We start from the raw sequence: 21341 nt of genomic DNA, 5'->3' as shown, positions 1-21341 counted from the left end.
TGCGGGTAACACATGTGCTCGGCCACATGGCACAAGCAGCATATGCGCGCACTTCCTTTGTTCAAGGTGGCCTTTATAGGGTTTTTTCAACCTGCCCCCACGTGGGGGCTTCTTCCCAGGTAAAAGTCTGTTGCTAAGGAGGTTACCAGGGAGGCTGGGTCTTCTTTAGGCTGGATCACATTTTAATCAGATTAAGGGAGAGGTTGACAGAATTGAGGAACTTCATGGGGAGGGGTCCAACCTCCTCAGGGTCTGCTGAAGGTCTTATCAGGTCCGTTTCCTGTACCCACAGGGTGGGTCAGTCTCAGGATTCTCCTTTCCGGAGACTTTGATAATCTAAGTTTCATTGCCAGGGGCCTTTCCCTATCTACCTGCCTACATCATTACCACACCTACCCATTGCCTCCACCTTATGTCATTCTAGTCTACCTTATGTCATTATGTCCTTAAGTCATTCTAGTCTACTTCTTCATTTCTCTAAACTCTCGTCCTCTGCTAGATAATCTCAGTTTTATAATCAAAGTTCAAGAGTTTGTTATGATCCAACACTACATATTCCAATCACTGTCACTGTCACTGTCATCCCGTTGCTCATTGATTTGCTTGAGTGGTCACCAGTAACATCTACATTGTGAGACTTGTTGTTACTGTTTTTGGCACATCAAATATGCCATGGGTAGTTTGCCAGGCTCTGCTGTGCTGGTGAGATACTCTGGGTAGCTTGCCGGCCTCTAAGAGAGGGGTGGAAAAATCGAACCCAGGTCAGCACTGTGCAAGGCAAACGCCCTACCGCTGTGTTATCACTCCAGCCCAATATATATCTTTATTCCTCTGCCTTATTCCACTTAACATTATACCCTCCAGTTACATCCAACTTATAGACATCTGCAAAATTTAATTTTAATTAGAGTTAAATATTCCATTGTGTATCTGCATTTAAAAATTAATTTTAATTATAGTTAAATTGTCACTGTCACTGTCATCCCATTGCTCATCGATTTGTTCGAGCGGGCACCAGTAACGTCTCTCATTGAGAGACTTATTGTTACTGTTTTTTGCATATCCAATACGCCCGGGTAGCTTGCCAGGCTCTGCCGTGCGGGCTTCATACTCTGTGTAGCTTGCCGGGCTCTCAGAGAGGGGCAGAGAAATCAAACTCAGGTCGGCCGCGTGAAAGGCGAAAGCCCAACTGCTGTGCTATTCCATTGTATTCCATTGTGTATCTGCATCACAAATCCTTTATCTATTCATCATGGACACTTATATCTTAGCTATTATATCAAACCCCCTAATGAACAAACGTAAGTTTGAGCATATCTTTTTTAATTTGTATTTGGAGGACATATGTCAAGGAGTGGAATCACTAGGTCATATAAAAATCTATTTTTTTATTTCTTATGAGAAATCTCCGTACTGTTTTCCATAAAGATAGAACCAGCTGACATTCTCTCAACAGTGTAAATCTTTTCACCATGTCCCTACCGATACTGACACTAATTGTTTCTAGTCTTTTGATATGAATTAGTGAGATAGTATTTCTTTGTCATTCCATTTGCATTTCCCTGATAAAAAGTGAAAAATGAACACTTTGGCACCCATATTCCATATTCTTCTTCAAAGAAATATCTGTTCACCTTCTTTTCCCATTTTTATTGTGGTTATTTGGTTATTTTGTTGTTATTTTCAGACTTTGTGGATACTTTATGTATCATGAACTATTAATTCTCTAGCTGATGGATAATATGCAAATATTTTCTTCTAGTTAGTAGAGTTATTTCATTTTGTCCTAATTTCTTAGTAAATATACTCTTAATAATAGTTGGATAAAAGATTTATACAAGAAATCGACAAAAAAGAGAATTATTTAATAATATTAAAAAGTATATTTTTTATACTTTTATACTTTATACAGGGAAAGAAACTTTCACTTTTGATATGCAAGATTTCAAAACAAGGAGCAAATGTATCAATGTTTTTATCAGTATTCTTTAAACAGACAAACTCTAACCAGATTCAATGAGCCCTCTTCACAATCAGATCTTAACAAAATCTTTAATATTTTGTTTAAAATATTAAACAAAACATTAACATCTTTCCTATGTCTCTAGACTGTAACCTAAGGACATCCCTAGACATCCTTAAAAAGCCTATCTGAGAACACTCCAGTGTATCAATAGAATTTACTCTTTGTTTCAGCCATCACTTGAAGACTTCTAAACTCCCAACATCAGTGGGAGGGTAGGAACTTGACTTCTGTTTGAGCAGTTTAAAACCCAGAAGAATTTCACATGAACCTTCTCCCCTTTTTGCTTTTTGTAATGCTTATTTCCCTTAATTTACTGAGACCCTTCCCTTCCTCTTTATTCCCATACTCTCTATTCAATTTTTGTTTTATGTGGGATGGTTGTTGGACCACACCCACCAGAGTTCCCACATAGGGGAACTCTATGTGTACTGGGGACCTAAGGAGAGTTGATCACATACATACAAGGCTCTATAATATCTCTCCATCCCTCCCATTCTTTCTTTAAAACACCCAGCTATCTCTATAAAATCAAAGTTGAGTTTACTTCACTGAGGTTTTTTTTTTTATTGCAAAAGTATAAAATCAGTAGAACTGATTGAAGTTTGTTCTTAAGTGTGCAGCAGCCCTGTTTATTTTTGACAGATGCTTACAGTTAAAAACAAAATTCAACGTCCAGGAAAAACCCTGCGTCAAGTAATTCTGAATCCCTAGAACTGGGATTTTAGAACTTAAAAAACAAGCAAACAAACAGATATCCTGTGTATTTATAGTCACCAGATGAGAGCCAGTGGTCTAGGGTAACAAACAACCCAAATGAACTGCCTGTGTTACCTCAGAAGGAAGTTTTCACCCAATCAGCTGCCATCTAGCTATGCAGAAGAAAAAGAGCTGATAGGGTCAGGAGGCCTAACATCATGCTGAGGCTTACCAGATCAGGTAGAGGAAGTTCTGGCGTGGGCGGAGAACCTAACTCAAAATAAGCGAAGCAGTCTGGAAGCTAGCAGAGGCAAGCCAAACCTCTGAGTGCTCTTGAAGGATCAATTAAGAGCCAGTTGTAAGCCTGAAGTAAGGACAGAGGTTCCTGTGGGTTTATGGGCATGCAAACAGATTGATTGAAACAGAACAGTCATTGGAGCCATTACTTTCAAGTAGCATTTATCATGTGCAATGCATTTTCTTGGCCTTTGCTAGTTCTTTCTGAAAAAGTGTATAACTGATAGGAAGATCTCTTTGTTCCTATTGTTTTTATTGAACCTGGGCCTCTGGGTAGAAGAGTGGAGTAAAGTTGTAGGCTGAAGAAAGTTGTAGGGAAGAGCATCTTAATAAAAGTCAAGATTTTCCTTTAAATGAGAATTTAATTACTAATGAAATATAAAAAGGCTAATCTTCTCAAGATTCATAACTAGTTAGTTATGTTTAAAGAAACTTATGTTTAAAGAAACTTTAGCATTAAGAAATGTAAAATAATTTGATTATAAAATGCTTAAAATGAACATAAAATCATAATTCACTCCTCTCTTAATTCTTTTTTTTTTTTTTTTGCTTTTTGGGTCACACCTGGCTATGCACAGGGCTTACTCCTGGCTCTGCACTCAGGAATCACCCCTGGCGGTGCTCAGGGGACCATATGGGATGCTGGGAATTAAACCCGGGTCGGCCGCGTGCAAGGCAAACGCCCTACCCGCTGTGCTATCGATCCAGCCCCTCCTCTCTTAATTCTTATATTAAAATATTTTATTTTAAAATATGAATGTGAGGGGCTGAAGCGATAACACAATGGTAGAGTGTTCGCCTTTCATGTGGCTGACCCATGTTCCATTCCTCCGCTCCTCTCAGAGAGCCTGGCAAGCTACTGAGAGTATTGAGCCCGCAGGGCAGAGACTGGCAAGCTACCCGTGGCATATTGGATATGCCAGAAACAGTAACAAATAAGTCTCACAATGAAAGACATTACTGGTGCCCGCTCGAACAAATCAATGAGCAACGGAGTGACAGTGACAGTGAATATGATATTTACTTTTATATTAAAATACTTATGATCAATTTTTATGGTGCTTTCCATTCTATCATTGATGCCTCTTTCAGAATATGATAGCTTTTAAATATATAAATAAATAATTTCTATTAAGCAAAATAAGCGTGTACAACAAATTATAAAAACCAATTATAATATTCCAAAATAAATTCTGGTATTATCTGTAAAACTATTAAAATTTTACAAACACACATGGATAAAGTCTTGGGATGAATTGCTCTCAGCTTTTAACATCTTTCATCAAGTTAAATGGTATTAATAATGGTATTAGGGGCTGGAGCAATAGTACAGTGGGTAGGGCATTGCCTTGCACACGGTGAACCCAGGTTCGATGCCAGCATCCCATACGGTTCCGCCAAGCATTATCAGGAGTAATTCCTTAGTGCAGATCCAGGAATAACCTCTGAGAACTGCTGGGTTACCCAAAAAGCCAAAAAAAGAAAAGAAAAGAAAAGAAAAGAAAAGAAAAAAAAAACTAATAATGACATCAATCATCATCTACATATTTTGGAAATCTCTACTTGAATATCAAGTTTTTGTAGGTTTTTTGTTTGTTTGTTTGTTTTAATTTTTGGGTCACAGCTGACAATGCACATGGGTTACTCCTGGCTCTGCACTCAGGAATCACTCCTGGCAGTGCTCAGGGGACTATATGAAATACTGGGAAGTGAACCCGGATAGGTCGCATGCAAGGCAAATGCCCTACCCACTGTGCTATTACTCCAGCCCCAAGTTTTTGTGTTTAGGAGGAAATTAATCATCGTTTCATTTAATGCAAACACAAAATATAATAAATAAATAAATAAATTGGAGTGTTTTACAAAAAAATGATCTGCAAATATATACAACAATATGGACACATTTCATCAACATAATGAATGAGATACACGAAAATCAAGAGGGCAAACTGTATGAGTGCATTAAAAAAAAAGGCAAAATTTGTCTATGCCATTGAGTATCTGGGCAGTATTCAGCATTGAGAGTTGGAAGAAAACAGTCTTTGGGGTTCTGATATTGTTCTTTTTTCTTGATCTGGGTCCTGATTATCCAGATGTGGTCAGTTTACAAAAATGTGGTGTATCATATACTTCTAAAGTGCATTTTTCTATTTTCAAATCATGCTTTGTGAAATGCATATTTTTAAACATAACATAAGCTGTGCCTCCCCATAACCATTTTTTAAAATGTAATGAGTTAAATCAGAAGCACTATGTAAGGAAGGTTAGGAATTTTGTACTTGGAGTCCAGTTCGAGTGGTCTGTATCAGAGACCTGTGTTTCACCAGCTGTGCAAACACTTGGAATAAGCAAACAAAATGCTTTTGCATAGAAAAATTCAGCAGCTCTAGGATTTCTGACTCCTACCCTTGAGAGCATGCTATGTCATTGGTATGGGGTCAAGTAGGTACCCATTTCCCAATTACTTTCTAAGTTTTGTCTCTTTCTCTCTGTTCAACTTGGGCAAATTATTCTACATTTATATGCCTGATCTTTTTCCATTTGTAAAGAGATTATAATATCTTTCATGCCTGGTACATAGTTATAATTGCTAGCAAACATTAATATTCACTTACACAACCTAACCCTTTGATTGATAAGCAGCATGAAGAAGGAATTTAATAGTAAAAAAATACTAAAAACAAAAATAAATACACCCTCCCTACTGCTCATAATACCCTGACTGGCCAATCAAACAAGTGACAATGGAGCTATACAATGTGATTTAGAAAAGTGAAGTGCATTCTTTCCTCAACTCAATTTCTAATGCAAATTGGCTGCTATTTACAATCTGCATGTATTTCTTTCTGAAACATGATTCTTATTTATTTTTCCAAGATCTGGGATCATATCTTGTCCATTTGTTCATCTTTGTAAACTACTCCAAGTTGAAGTTTAAGAGAATGAAAAAATATAAAGAGAATGAAGAAATATAAAGACCTGGACCTGCCCTATGTTCATAAACTACAGTCAGCCTCTCCAGCCTTTGATTCCTCCGGATCCACTTATTCAAATGAAGGCATATTCAGTCTCTGGCACATCCATAGCGATAGGCATAAAGGAATAAAATAACATTGTTAAAACTCATTTCCCCCATCTAGTGTCCAGCACCACTAGAATGGCCAAAATAATTCACTTCACTGCAGGGTCAGTAAAACAGTCTCAGGCCTTTGCACTGATCCACCAGTCCAGTTCGCTGAATTACTGGTGGGGCCCTAGGTCTCCTAAGCATCAGTTGGGAAGCGACCCAAAAGAAAAAGAAAATTAAAAAAAAATGAAACTCAGTCCTTCAGTGAAGCTCTTGGAATGAATCAGAGCATAAGATTATGTCTGGTAATGATCTACCACAAGGCAGATTTGATTTGATGAAATGCAATCTCCTAAGTCAAAAAGCCTGTGGAAACATAATAAAGGCTATAGAGTCAGCCAGTTGCATGTGTAGAAAGGGAAAATATATTAAAAAGAAAACTATGGGGCTTGTCAAGATTTAGACAGTAAGAAAAGACTCAGAAGTAAAACATAAAAGAAGTAAATTAAGGGGTCTGGAAAGATAGTACAGCAGGTAGGGTGCTTGCATTGCAAGCAGCTGACCAGATTTGATTCCCTGCATCTCATATGGTCTCTTGACCCTGCCAGGATTGATTCCTGATTGCAGAGCCAGGAGTATCCCCTGACCATTGCCAGGTGTGTCCCATCCCCCATCCCCATTAAAAAAAAAAGAGTAAACTATAGGTGGAAAATTATAGAATTTACTTTTTGAAAGTTAATGAAAAATAGAAACTTTTTAAAAAACTTGCATGGTATCATAAACTACTGCAGTTGGTGGTGAGAATAGCATGTTATCCATTAGATTTGTAATGATTTATTCCTTAGTATTACAAGTGACCTCTCTGAGAGCAGGCTCTTGGAATGCTAAGAAGAAAAGGAAAGTACAAATTTCTGCACCTCAAAGAAAATTATGACCAGAATGAACAAAGCAGTCTACAGACTGAGAGAGAATATTTTCCCACCACTCATCTGATTAAGGGTTGATATCCAAAATTATAAAGCATTAGTAGACCTCTATATGAAAATAACCAAATACCCTCATCAAAAAGTGGGAGGAAGAGGTGACAGAAATCTGCACAAAGAAGGCAGACAAATGGGCTAAGTGCATAAGAAAAAAATACTCTGTGTCACCTACATTAGGGAAATGCAAATCAAAGCAGTGAGATATTATCTCATAGCAGTGAGGTTGGCACACAATACAAAGAACAGAAACATCCAGTGTTGGTGTGGATATAGAGATAAAGGGACACTCATTTACTGCTGGTGAGAATTGTGAACCGGTCAAATATTTTGGGAAAAGTTTATGACACTTCTCCAAAATCTAGGAATTAAGCTTCCCTAAAATTATGCTTCCCATAAATTATGCTCCTGGGCATCTACCCCAAAAACTCTATTTCAAAATGACATTTGCACTCTTATGTCCATTGCAGCACTAATCCCAGTTGTAAAAAAAAAATTGTAACAATCCAAGAGACCCAAAGGAAATTAATGGATAAAGAAATGATGATACATATACAAAATTAAATACGAATCAGCTCTAAGAAATGAAAGAAATTATGCAGTTTGATGCTGCATGGAAAGATCTAAAGAATATCATGTTAAGTGTCTTAGAGGGAGAGAGACATAGACACTGAATTGTCTCTCATATATAAAAAATCATAGTAAGGAAATAACAAAAGTCTCAAAAAAATGAAAACTGAGAAGTGTCTTCAGTAAGAAGAGTGGAGGAGGGGCTGGAGTGATAGCACAACAGGTAGGGTGTTTGCCTCGCATGCCCGGCCGAACCAGGTTGGATTCCCAGCATTCCATATGGTCCCCTGAGCACCAGCAGGAGTAATTCCTGAGTGCAGAGCTAGGAGTAACCCCTGAGCATCACCGGGTGTGACCTAAAAATAAAAAAAATTTTTAAAAAAGAAGAAGAGTGGAGGAGATGCGAGGGAGGAGGGGCACTGGGACAATGGTGGAAGGTGTGGTGCTGAAGTGCTTCATGGATAAAAGCATCACTTGTATCATTTGTCGTCCAGTTGATCTTCGATTTGCTCGAGCGGGTGCTAGTAACGTCGCCATTTGTCCTGTTGCATGCTAGTGCAGCCCAATGATATCTGCTTGCTCCTGGAACAGGAAGAGTCTCAAATCGTTCATTCAGAGATTTGACGAAAAAATCTGACCATCTAGTTGGTGGGCAGCCACTCGGTCTTCTGACATCCCGTGGAATCTAGTCGGTAACAGCTCTAGTCCAGCGGTCATCTCTGAATCGCATTACGTGTCATGTCCGGCCCATCTGATTTTCGATGCCTTGGCAAATGAGATTCTTGACCGTAGACATAGGTCAGAACTCTGAATTCCTTCTATCACTTGAGTGAGATGTGATACTCTTAGCATAGCTCTTTCGATTCCACTTTGGGATACACGAATAGTGTCCTGTTCCTGTTTCTGCAGGGCCCAGGTCTCTGAGGCATATGTTAGTGCAGGAAGAATGGTGGAATCAAAAAGATGTGCCTGGAGTCGGAGCTTCTTTGTCCTCTTCACCACTTCTTCAACACTCTAAAAGGCATTCCACGCTGCTCTCTTCCTCCTGTGCACTTCTGGTGCCAAGTTGTTCCTCATGTTGATTACTCAATCCAGGTAACCTTAGCTGCTGCATTCAGAGATGTTCATTCCATTGAAGCAAATGGAGCTTCAGGGACTAGTTCATTTTTCATGAGCATCATCTTGTTGAGATTCAGCTGCAATCCGACTTTTCCACACTCGTGGTCGAAGTCGGCTAGCATTTGTGCCAGTTGGTTAGTGTTTGGAGTTATGAGAACAATGTCATCAGCAAAGCGGAGGTAGAATAATTGCCGACCGTCTATCTTCACTCCCATTCCTTCCCATTCCAGTCATCGCATGATGTTCTTGAGGGTGGCACTGAAGAGTTTCGGTGAAATGGTACCACCCTGCTGCAACCATCTCTTTACATCAATGATCACTTCCTTGTAGAATGGTGATATCCTGGTGGTGAATCCACAATACAGCTCAAGGAGGATATTGATGTACTGAGTTTGAATGCCCTGTTTGGCTAGGGCTTCGATGATCATTTCAGTCTCAAAAGAATTGACGCCTTCTTTAAGTCAATGAACGTTATACAGAGCGGCATCTTGAACTCTTGTGAAACTTCAATGAGTTTGGTCAATGTGTGGATATGGTCTACTGTGCTGAATCCCCTTTGGAACTCAGCTTGCTTACATGGTTGTTCTTCGTCTAGTGTTCTGCCTATTCTATTCAGGATGACACGAGTGAACATATTGCAGATGACAGACAGAAGGCAGATTGGGCCATAGTTGCAGATGTGGATGTCTCCCTTCTTGTACAACAGAACAGTCCTACTGGTTTTCCACTGAGACAGAACCTTGCATTCAGACAGGTGGCATGTAAAGAGAGGAGCCAGTGTATTAATGAGTACTGGTTGCAGATTCTTCAGGTGTTCAGGTCTGACCTTGTTGGGACCAGGTGCTGTACGAGTCTTTACCAAAGAAATGGCGTGTCGGATTTCGGAAGGGAGGACGTTGGGAATGACATATCCATCCTGCGGAATTTGGTATATGGGCACGTGGACATGGCTGTCAAAGAGATCTGAATAGAAGTCATGAATAATCCTCTCCATTGCCTTTCTGGAAGATGTGATAGATCCATCAGGTTGTCGGAGTGCAGTCATCTTGGTCTTGTAGTTGGCTAGATGAGCATTGTGAATACTTTTCCTGGTTTCTGCTGCACTGCCTAACACTGCTTTTCTTCTCTCTTTGAGGTCATCCTTTATCGCATCTCTACACAGCTTTGCGAGCTCGGACATTAGCTTGTGGTTACCTGAGGATCACGCCAAACCACGTTGATGAATGAGCTCAAGAGTTTCCAAAGACAGGCGTCTGTTTTTGGCTTTCTCACTCTCGGCATTCTTCATACAGTCATGGAGGTGCTGAACCAGTCGATTGCATTCCTCGTCGATGTTGTCAAGAATGGCATCTTCCTTAATACCCATTATTCCCGCACCGTATTTGTTTTTTTTTTAAATTTTTTATTGTGGAAAGTTACAAAGTTACAAAGTTTTCAGGTTTAAATCTCAGTTATACAATGCTCGAATACCCATCCCTTCACCAGTGCTCATATTCCACCACCAAGAATTCCAGTATAGCTCCACCCCGCCCCCTCACACCCCAACCCCCCCCACGCCCCTAGCCCCCCCACCCCAAGCCCCCCCCCGCCTGTGTAACTAATAAATTTCACTTTACTTTCACTTTGATTGCATACAATATTTCAACAAAACTTACTATTATTGTTTGGAGAGTCTCTCCCCTAAAGTCAGACCTGCTGAAAAGGAAGCATTAGATAATTTGTTTTCCATTGCTGAGGATGAAGAAGTATGAGGTCAAGTGACCACACTTAGCGGCCTCTCAGTTTTGGGTTTCTGTAATTTAGTATTTTAGTAACTAAGTCCAGAGAGATATCTGCCAGAAGTTGCATCGTGGCCAACTTGTACTTATCAGTTACATTATATTCCACATATGAGTGCAATCTTTCTATGTCTGTCTCTTTCTTTCTGACTCATTTCACTCAACATGATACTTTCCATGTTGATCCACTTGTCTGCAAATTTCATGACTTCACCGCACCGTATTTGATGGGATTCAAATATGGTGTGGACCATGGTAACACCTCTAAGGGCGATTGGAGGCCACCCTAAAAGCCTCCATCCCTCTCGGAGAGCCCGGCAAGCTACCAAGAGTACCCCGCCCACACGGCAGAGCCTAGCAAGATGCCCATGGCATATTTGAAATGCAAACAACAGTAACAACAATCGGCCTCATTGACCTGACACCTAAAGAGCCCCCAATATGGCAGCGTTAAGAAAGATGAGCAAGGAGAGGCTGAAAAAATCTCAAGGACCAACTAGACTGCCAAAACGAAGAAAGACTAAAATGATTGTCTGTGCTTTCAACGCATGTATGCTGGCATCAAAAGCTTCCATCGAGGACCTGGGGGTGCAAGCACAGAAGATCAAGTACAACATCATTGGTCTGACCAAAACAAGAAGACATCAATCACATCATGCCATTTTTGACACTGGAGAAGAATTGTTCCTCGGAACATGCGACAACAGAGGCGGTGGTGGTGTCGGTGCCCTTGTCAACAGGAACTTGCCCATGAGCATCGATTCGTTCGAATGACTAACAACCTAAATTAGATGCATATGCTTGAATAGATGTGGCTCACTGCCTGCAGTTTCTCTCTTTGTCATCTATGCACCAACTTCCAACTACGATGAAGAAGAAATTGAGAAGTTCTACATGGAACTGGAGAAGTTCTATAAAGAAGACCACACCTTCTACAAGATCATTGTTGGTGATTTTAATGCCAAGATAGGTCCAAGAAGGTCACCCGAAGGACTCCACATTGGGACCCATGGCCTAGAATGGAAAGATCAGGGTGAGAGACTGTCTGAATTCATCACGTCGACCAAGACCATCCATGGTAACTCACAGTTCCAGAAGGCCAAATCTAAACGTTGGACATTGGAGTCTCCCGGTGGACAGTTCCACAATGAAATTGACCACATCATATTCAATCAAAGGTTTTGCCTGACTGATGTCACTGTTGTCCCAAAATTCCAAATGGTATTGAACAACCATCTCCTTCGTGCAAAATTGTACTTCGCAGAACAGAGAGAAAGATCTGCAAAATTTAAGTCTAAGAAGGCAACTCCCAGAATGACCACCAACTGGGAGCTCTTTGGCACTATTGTAACAAACTGGGAAGATGCCATCCTTGAAAACATGGATAAAAGCATTGTAGTAAGAATTTTGTAAATCACAGTGCATAAATAACATAAAATTTAAATGCAAAAACGAATTGAGAAGCAAGTATATTAGGATATAAATTATTATTTTCTTTTTAATAAATTTGAGCATCAAAAGAAAGAAGATAGAAGAGGCAACAAATGAAGAGTCAGCTAGAGGAGTAATAATTATGGGAGAAAGTTATGATGTGTCCTAAGCTTTAAAATTGCTGAAGTGAGAGGCACATGAAGGGGAAAATAAATTCATGGTCAGACTGTTTGAAGAAGTTCCCCTGGAAAGTATGCATTGAATTTTTGTTTTGTTTCAGGAATGAGTTTGATTGACTGATTTTTTAGAATATCATTCTAAGGTTATAAGGAAATCAATCTGGAGAGAAAGTGGTTGAGATTAAATAAAGAAGACATAAGCAAAGAATATGACTAAGGGAAGAGCCACCAATGAGAAAAACATGGACAGACATTTACATGTTTGTGTGTGCTATTTTGTGTAACAGGAAATCAAAGAGCTGCTTATCTTGCCCAACTTTGATCAGCATTGATTTGCAATGAGAGCAAAAGTGGGCACAATTCCCAGTGGGCTTTTGTGCAGGAATGTTCACCTGCACAGAACTGAGGAAGCAAATATTAAGGATGGGGCACATGTAAGAGTGGATTTAAATTAGGAAATCAGTCAAGTAGCTAGGACTACACAATGTAGGAATAGGTGGCATTAATGGGAAGAACTAGCAAAAGCATTATTAGTGGACAGATGGGGAGGGTATTAACAGAATATTAAAGGAATTTCTAAATTACAGGATTTGACATGAAGTCATTTAAAGGATAAGAAAGTACTGATAGGTGACTGGTAAAAATGGGTCTTTTTTATAAGAAGTGTGAAGATTCCTGGAGGAGAGAAGCAAAGTTTCCTATGCAGAAAAATAAAGTGGTGAGAAGGAGCCAGGATGCCCTCGAGGGAGAATGGAAGGAGGGGGGTGTTTTATTTCTGTTGAACAAGAGAGAACTCACTGATGAAGTCACATTTGAATAGATAGTCAAAGGCAGGAAATATGAAGTTATCTGGAAGTGTGGTACAGAGAAAGATAATCAGCAAGTACAAAGACCTTTTGTTGATAATATGTTTTTGATGTTCTAGAAAGAACATGGCAAGGGACCAGTGTTGCTGAGACAGAAGACAGGATAAGAAAGTGGAAGGTGAGTTGATAGGGAAAGTATATATGCAGGTGAACACATAAACCTGAAATTCTGAACTGTAGGCATGAAATGTCACTATCATTACAGATGTTATCCTATATAAAGTTCTAGATGAGAAGAACTAGTATTGAAGAGTAGAGGATATGTAAATAGAGTTAAAGAGCATCACTATTTTGAGTTCACAAAAGACAGGTGAAAATGAACCAGTAGTGAAGGCTTAATAAAGATTAGAGAAAAACTTAGAAGTATCTTGGAAGAAAAATGTAGAAAATACTCCAAGGAGAAGGATGAAGAAAGTCATCAATTCTGTTGAACACTGCTAAAAAGATCTGGAGATAGATATCTGAGAACTGAGGGCTGAATTTTAGCATGAGAGATCAGCCATGGCCTTAACAACTACCAGGTCTGTGCAGGAGACAGGTTCCTGGCCTGATAGTAAGGCCAAAATCATAGTTATTGTTTTCCTTTAAGGTAAAAAATCTTATGAAAATATTTGCTTCCTAGTGAGAATAAAAGTATAAAACATTATTATTTATTAAAAACAATTTTGGGGCAAGTAGAGATATTTGCGTTAAAATGGAACAAGAGCAATTCTTTCCTGGGAAACAACAAAGTTATCGACTAAGATCAATGGGTCTGCAGTATAAATTTCTGGAATTTTTCCTTTGATGGATTCTAGCTTCTTAGTAAAATATAAAAATCAAGTTAACTAAGAATATAAAGTGAGGAAGAGGGTTTAGGAGAGGGACAGAGAGAGAGAGAAAGAGAGAGATAATTACTAGCACTATTTACATACAGACTGTTAACAAAATTCAAATATTCATATTTTTAGAGTAAGATGTATATAATTTTTTCCAAAGAAGGGTTTGTGGTTTTTATGATATGTTTACAGGTTCTGTTTTGTTAAAACACTTCTTGAATCTATATATAATTTGAAAAGTAATAGTATAGTCTTGCAGGTGACGAACCAGGGTTCAATTCCAGGCACTCCTTATGGTCTTTTAAGCCCTGAGTGCAGAGCCAAAAGTAAACCCTGAGCACCTTCATGTGTTACCCTGCCCCCCAAAACAAAATATATCAAAATTTTTATAATGCACAGTAAAGTAGGACTGGAGCGATAGCACAGCGGGTAGGGCATTTGCCTTGCACGGTGCTGACCCGGGTTTGATTTCTCTATCCCTCTTGGAGAGCCTGGCAAGCTACCGAGAGTATCCCACCCGCACGGCAGAGACTGGCAAGCTACCCATGGCATATTTGATATGCCAAAAACAGTAACAACAAGTCTCACAGTGGAGACAGACGTTACTGGTGCCCGCTCTAGCAAATCGATGAACAAGGGGATGACAGTGCTACAGTAAAGTAAAGTCTAGTTGTTATATGATTTAAATGTTACCTAAGTTATATCTATTAATAATTTCAAAATATACGTAAATTAAATCGTCCTGCTTTATATCTGTGCCAAATGTATATGGTGATATGTGACAGAATATCTCAATAAAACCAGAAATACCAAAGCAAACACTTAGCAAATACTGTGACCATTCGAAAACTAATAAAAATATTAGTTTTGTATTATGGCAATAAAAACTATTTGGAAAACATTTATGGGTTTATTAACTGAACTGATAGAATAACATGTTATGTTGCCTTCAGAAGATTAATCTATAAAACAGAATTAAAGTAAAATGAATGGTAGTCATAGAAAAGGTATGCCTATGTCATAATTTTTAGAAACTGCAAATATTATCTAATTTGACCAAAAGATATAATGAAAGATCTTAACACAGAAGATAATATATTAATATGTAGGTAGACATTAAATTATATGACAATTTCCTAATAAGAGACACAAAGATGAAATCAGAGACAAAGGGCTGAAAGATCAGAGAGGAATCATGGACTGTGACCAGACAAGATTCCACCAGATTACCTCATATCCACATTGCTCATCCTCAGAGCCTCATCATCTTTATCCCACACCAGAAGTAACAGGAAACAACTTCGTCTCAATGTCCTCTTAGTATCCTCTATTAGGGAAACAACAACATTCTCAATTCTATTAGCACTATTTACATACAAACTGTTAACAAAATTCAAATATTCATAGGAGAAATACTTGAAAGAATTTTATTATCACAGAGCATATGTTAAAGGGTGCATTTGAAATAGAGACAACAAATTGATAACTGCCTTACTTGTCTATTACCTGTTGTATATAATCTTACATTGGGGACACCAAGTTTCAAACAGCTGAATCATTAAATCACAGAATTAGAAGTTCTGCCCGCAGCCATAAATGATCAAAACTTTTCTAAAACTATGCCCTCACTGCACCCTAAAAAAGGGTGGTAAATATTTCTATTATATTTTAATTCTATTTCTGTACTTACTATTATTATATGATAAAATTATATTGTATGTGCTCTTTTTATTAATAAAAAATCAAATGATGAAGACCATTCTTCTTATGCTTCCTGCCTTCACTTCACACCCTCACATTGATATAAACATCTCATTCCTTTGTCAAATAGTCTCCTCTTAACAAGTCCTTATGGACATGTTCCTGGCATTCTTCACACATGAATATATGTAGTTTTCTAACACCAGCTGAGAAAACTGGTCAAGTTATTGTTCATACAAACTATTTTCATGTAAAAGTATTGAACGGAATCAAGGAGATTTTATTTCTAATGGAGATATATTCAAAAAAGTCTTTCCTAGGACATAACTCAGAGAGGGTCATGATTATTTATCAAAACACTTAAAGGGCAAATATTAGCCAGTTCCAAACATAAGAAACTCTACTATGAGTAAAAGATTAGAGAAAGAATTTCCAAAGCCATGTCCTGAAAGGTGGTTCAAAGACTTAGAAAGGGTAGTTTAAATAAAATTTTTTAAAAAAGCAGTAATTGGGAGAAGGTGACAAGTTTAAAAAATGTTAAAAAGTAAATTAACAAAAACTAGGAATAAATAAGTTTTAACAATGCTGTCATCAGGTCAGAGGCATGAATGAGACATCTTTTTAATCTCCTCATATTCATGCCATTATGTTGAGCTAATGTAAAGGATCTGGTATATTCAGCACATTCTACAACATTACAATAATATTGCTCGCTCAGAACCCCTGAGAAATCTCATGCTCGTGTCTTAGTACTTTTCATGTTTAGGTTTGAACCCACCTGAAAGTAATCAGGTTAGTTTCACATCTCAGACAAGATGTAGGGAAGAACCTCATCTTCAGCCCTATTGTATCTCTTTAATCAAGTAAATTCCTAATATTACTGCATTTTTTAACTTTTTTTCTTTTTTGTACATTTGCTTCTTTCATTCCCCTAGTTTCTTACAGAGTACAACCTCTTTACACGATCTTTTCAGACTAAATTTTATATTATTTTTTTTATTCCCTGTGCCTATGTATGTTATGACCAGATCTCCCCAAATTCACATCATTCCTGATTCTAGAGCATCCCTTTCCTTACTAGAAATATCTTCTCCCCTGCTCCTCTCCATTGCTTCTGTCGGATTCAGACATTTACTACTGACTTTTTTGGAGCCTTCCAGGAGCCTTCTTGGACCCTTAATTTCATCCAGGCTTCATCCAAGAAGAGGTCCATGTCTAGTCTCCTCAGGGTTGAGTATCTCTTCCAGAATCAATAAACTGACAATTGAAACCCAGTGAATTACATTAGCTATCTTTACAGTAACAAAAAGTTTATTATTAATATTCATAAATTTAACCCAGAATTTCTGCTTGAATCAAATCTATTAGAAAAGTCAAAGTATATTGAATTTCTTTAGTTACAAGTTAAATATTAGAAAAAAATCGATAGAAGGCATAAAATAAGATGTGTCAAAATAGTAATTCAACCAAGACTGCAATTAGTCCAAACATCTTTTGCATGTTAACATCTCATTGTCATAATAGCAGACAAAACAATCTATATGAATGTTTGTGAAATATATATATATATATATGGCCATTCTAGTTCCAGAGGTAGTTAATGCATACTATAATACCTGCTTGAAATTATTTATTTTTGGCTCATACCTTCTCATGAAATTTTAATGTGCATGACAACAAAATTTTGATGCTTCAATTTTTGTTGTATAAAACCATAAAGAGAATGTGGAAGAGATACATGCTAACAGGACTTATACAATATCTAAATGATGCCAGATTTGTTTTTAGCATAAGGTAGACTCTCAGAACTTACTGCAAGCACTTGAAAATTTTCTAGTCTTTAATATTTCTTTTGATATACCTAAAATTGCAATAACTTCACTTTGACTTCTAACTAGGAACATTCAGGTTAATTTCCTGGTAATCAGGACTGATTTCTTCTCCATTCTTAGATAACTTAAAATAAAATAAGATAAATATGTGAAACAACAATGTATAGAAACCAGACAACAGGGAAGAAAGAAAGAAAGAAAGAAAGAAAGAAAGAAAGAAAGAAAGAAAGAAAGAAAGAAAGAAAGAAAGAAAGAAAGAAAGAAAGAAAGAAGAAAGAAAGAGAGAGAGAAAGAGAGAGATAAAGAAAGAGAGAGAAAGAAAGAAAGAAAGAAAGAAAGAAAGAAAGAAAGAAAGAAAGAAAGAAAGAAAGAAAGAAAGAAAGAAAGAAAGAAAGAAAGAAAGAAAGAAAGAAAGAAAGAAAGAAAGAAAGAAAGAAAGAAAGAAAGAAAGGAATAGAATTTTCAGGGCAAATACTGGGTAGAATCCTAAGTAGAAGAGTTGAAGGGAGAGAGGATAAGAGATGGACAAAGGGTTATCCTCAAGCTTTCACCTGAGTGCTGATGGCACTAATGTTTGAGATATGAAGCAAGGAGAAAGTTGGCAAAACAATCCCACTGACCTCTTAGGAAGTTAAAAATAAGTCATACTCCCAACAGCCATAATTAAAACATAAAAACAAAGAGCCTGTAATTAGGCAGAAAACTGAGGGAAAATGTTGCTTCAGCAGTGATGAATATTAAGTCCTGTATTCAAAAACTACTCTGAATTCCCTTAACCAACCTAAGAAAGGTCACCTTAAAAGACCAAACTACTTACAATTAAGTTATCTGCAATGCAGTATTTTTCAAAAATGTTTAAAAGAAATAAAATGTACTGGTACAAAACAATATTAAACTCTAATATCTAATATCAAATTAAAAAGTATGTAAAGAAGTAGTAAAATATGAAGCCATGGTGAAGGAGAAATTAATCAATAGAAACAGCCTTCAAAATGACATAGATGATACAATTGGTAGAAAAAAGTACAATAAAACAGCTATTACAACAGATAGTAATTGTATCCCATACGGTCACATTCTGAATAGATTAATTATTCTTCATAATAATACTGCTCATTAAGTTTTAAAGTTTGTCTGTAAATATTCCAAAAGCTATGTTTGTTTTGTCATCGCTACTACAGCAAAATTCAGAAGTTAAAGCAACTCAATAGAAGTACTATATACTTCAGGTAATCTTTCTTTTTAACAAGAACATGTTTTTTTGCTTTTTTTTTTTTTTTTGCTTTTTGGGTCACACCTGGCAATGCACAGGGGTTACTCCTGGCTCTGTACTCAGGAATTACCCCTGGAGGTGCTCAGGTGACCATATGGGATGCTAGGATCAAACCTGGATCAGCCTTGTGCAAGGCAAATATCCTACCCGCAGTGCTGTTGCTCTGGCCCCAAGAACATGATTTCTTATATTGACTAGATAAAAGATTTAGTAGACATTTCTGCCTGCTACAGTCAAGACCAAAAATTATTGCTCTTGGACTAATTTTTTTACATATGTCAATGATTTATAGATGTAACTACCAATGTTGTTATTGAGATCTTTGAGAAAAATTAAGTATATGCGTTATTTACAATGACCACTAGAGTAGTGGGATTTTGTTAAGAATCACAATGTTATGAGGAAGGTGTAGGAAGAAGGAAACAGAAACTCAGGTCTCAGCTCTTATTGCCATGTATAGCAGACAGGTAATGTGTTCCTGACCTTGATATGATGGGACATCCTGAATTACAGCCACAGCAAGTCAGACGTAAGGTGAGTATGATGTATGTTTAGACAACATATTTTAAGCCCACACCAGTTAGGAAGGGACTTGTTCATTCATTTTCATAACTTAACAGTCTCTTCCCAGCTGGGCTGGCAAAATTACCCAAACCTTTAAAAAATATCCCAAGGGGTATACAATCTAGTTTCTTTTCCTAGTATAGAGTTACAGTGATAACTAGGTAGTATTTGGATGAAAGCAGTTTATGATATTCAACTTTTCGCTATTTCCAAAGCATGTATCAATAGAAAAGCCAAAACCTGCAGTGAGATAAGGAAATAAAGACTTTTAAAAATCATTGATTTATTCTGGTTTTAATCTTTATCTCCTGTGATTTCAATAGTGCCTCTCAATTCACTATATATGTCTGATTTGCTACTCCTTAGATACCACTTTTTTTAACCCAGAGATCAATAATGGCCTGTTATCTTAAAATATTGTTCCTGTATGCTTTTGTTCATTTGTGAAATGTTTGAAGTTATTCCTGCCTTTGGAATTGTTTATCTTTGAGCTTAACTCAGAGATAAACAATTCCGGGGACTCCTCCACAGGCTGTTTTCACTCGGGGCGCCCCAGAGCAGGACCACTGGGAACCCTCCCGACCTCAAGGGACCCAACCCCAGCAGCGGACCTCCACTACCCACAGCTGCTATGTTCCAGGCCACTTTCCAGGCTACTTTCCAGATTGTGCTGTGAGACACATTATAAGACACTTCCTACACATTTTCCATAATTACCACTGCATATTTGATGGAGTTCAGACAGTAGCCAACAAATCATAGAGAGTAATACACACACACACACACACACACACACACACACACACACACACACACACACACACATATACCTCTCGGAGAGCCCAGGCAAGCTACTGAGAGTATCCTGCCTGCACAGCAGAGCCTGACAGACTGCCTGTAACATATTCGATATGCCAAAAACAGTAGCGATAGGTCTCATTCCTCTGACCCTGAAAGAGACTCCGATCATTGGGAAAGATGAGTAAGGAAAGGCTGCTAAAATCTCAGGGCTGGGAGGAATAGAGATGTTACTGGTGCCTGCTCGAGTAAATTGACAAACAACGGGATGACAGTGATTCAGTGATCTTAAAATATGACATAATTCATTAAGACCATGAATTGAACTCCTGGTATCTCTTGTAAATGCACTCAGACTTGGTAGTGAAGTTTCTAGATGTTTATTTTGACTCCCCTATTCATAGGTGTATGACCTAAGGCAATCTCAGCATCCTCATGTGAAACATGGGGAATAAAGTAGTAGTACCATCTTCACAGATTTCTGGTAAATATTAAAATAATATCATTTCTGTTGAGAAACAAGATAGTGCATACATTATAAATGGAAGATAGTCATGTCTATTTTTATATATATGTATACATACACATACATCTATATATACTCACAAATACACAAATAGCACATAGTTCTTCCTATTCCTGCTTTTCTAATACTTTTCTTTTTTTTAATCACTTTTATATAGTTTTTTTATATATAGTTTCTTTGATATTTAGGCATTGCAATTTGTCTGTCCGGTTTTTTTTTACAGTTAATTCTTTGTCTTTATAATAGGCATATATTCTAGACTCAGAAAATCATGATTGATTTCTTTTGGTTGACAAAATGTAAGGCATGGAAAATATACAAAGATCTTATATGATAAGAGTCTGACTCAAGCTATTGAAGAATTGAAGTTTCTCCTTTTGCCCGGGTGATGTGCTGAAGAAGATAAACTCAAGGATTGAAAACAGTCATTGCAAGTTCTCCCTCTACCTCTGAACTTTGCAAATAAAGTGTGGTAACTCTCAAAGCATTTCAGGCTTTGTCATTCAGTTTCAATTTTAATAATCTTTTTTTACCAGACACAATGTTTAAATAATCTCTACATAGCCTGACCCAAGAAGTACATCTAAAGACTGTAGTTTGCATTCAGCTACCAAAAATAACAAAAACAGAAAAAGTAAAAGGCTGACTTTTAGGTAAGATAAAGAAAGAAAGTTGGGGCCGGAGCGATAGCACAACGGGTAGGGCGTTTGCCTTGCACGCGGCCGACCCGGGTTCGATCCCCGGCATCCCATATGGTCCCCCAAGCACCGCCAGGAGTAATTCCTGAGTGCAAAGCCAGGAGTAACCCCTGAGCATCGCT

This window comes from Sorex araneus, chromosome 4 (assembly GCF_027595985.1).
Source record: "Sorex araneus isolate mSorAra2 chromosome 4, mSorAra2.pri, whole genome shotgun sequence".
Taxonomy (NCBI): Eukaryota; Metazoa; Chordata; class Mammalia; order Eulipotyphla; family Soricidae; genus Sorex; species Sorex araneus.
The sequence above is the reverse complement of the archived record's forward strand: the minus strand, read 5'-3'. Positions refer to the sequence as shown.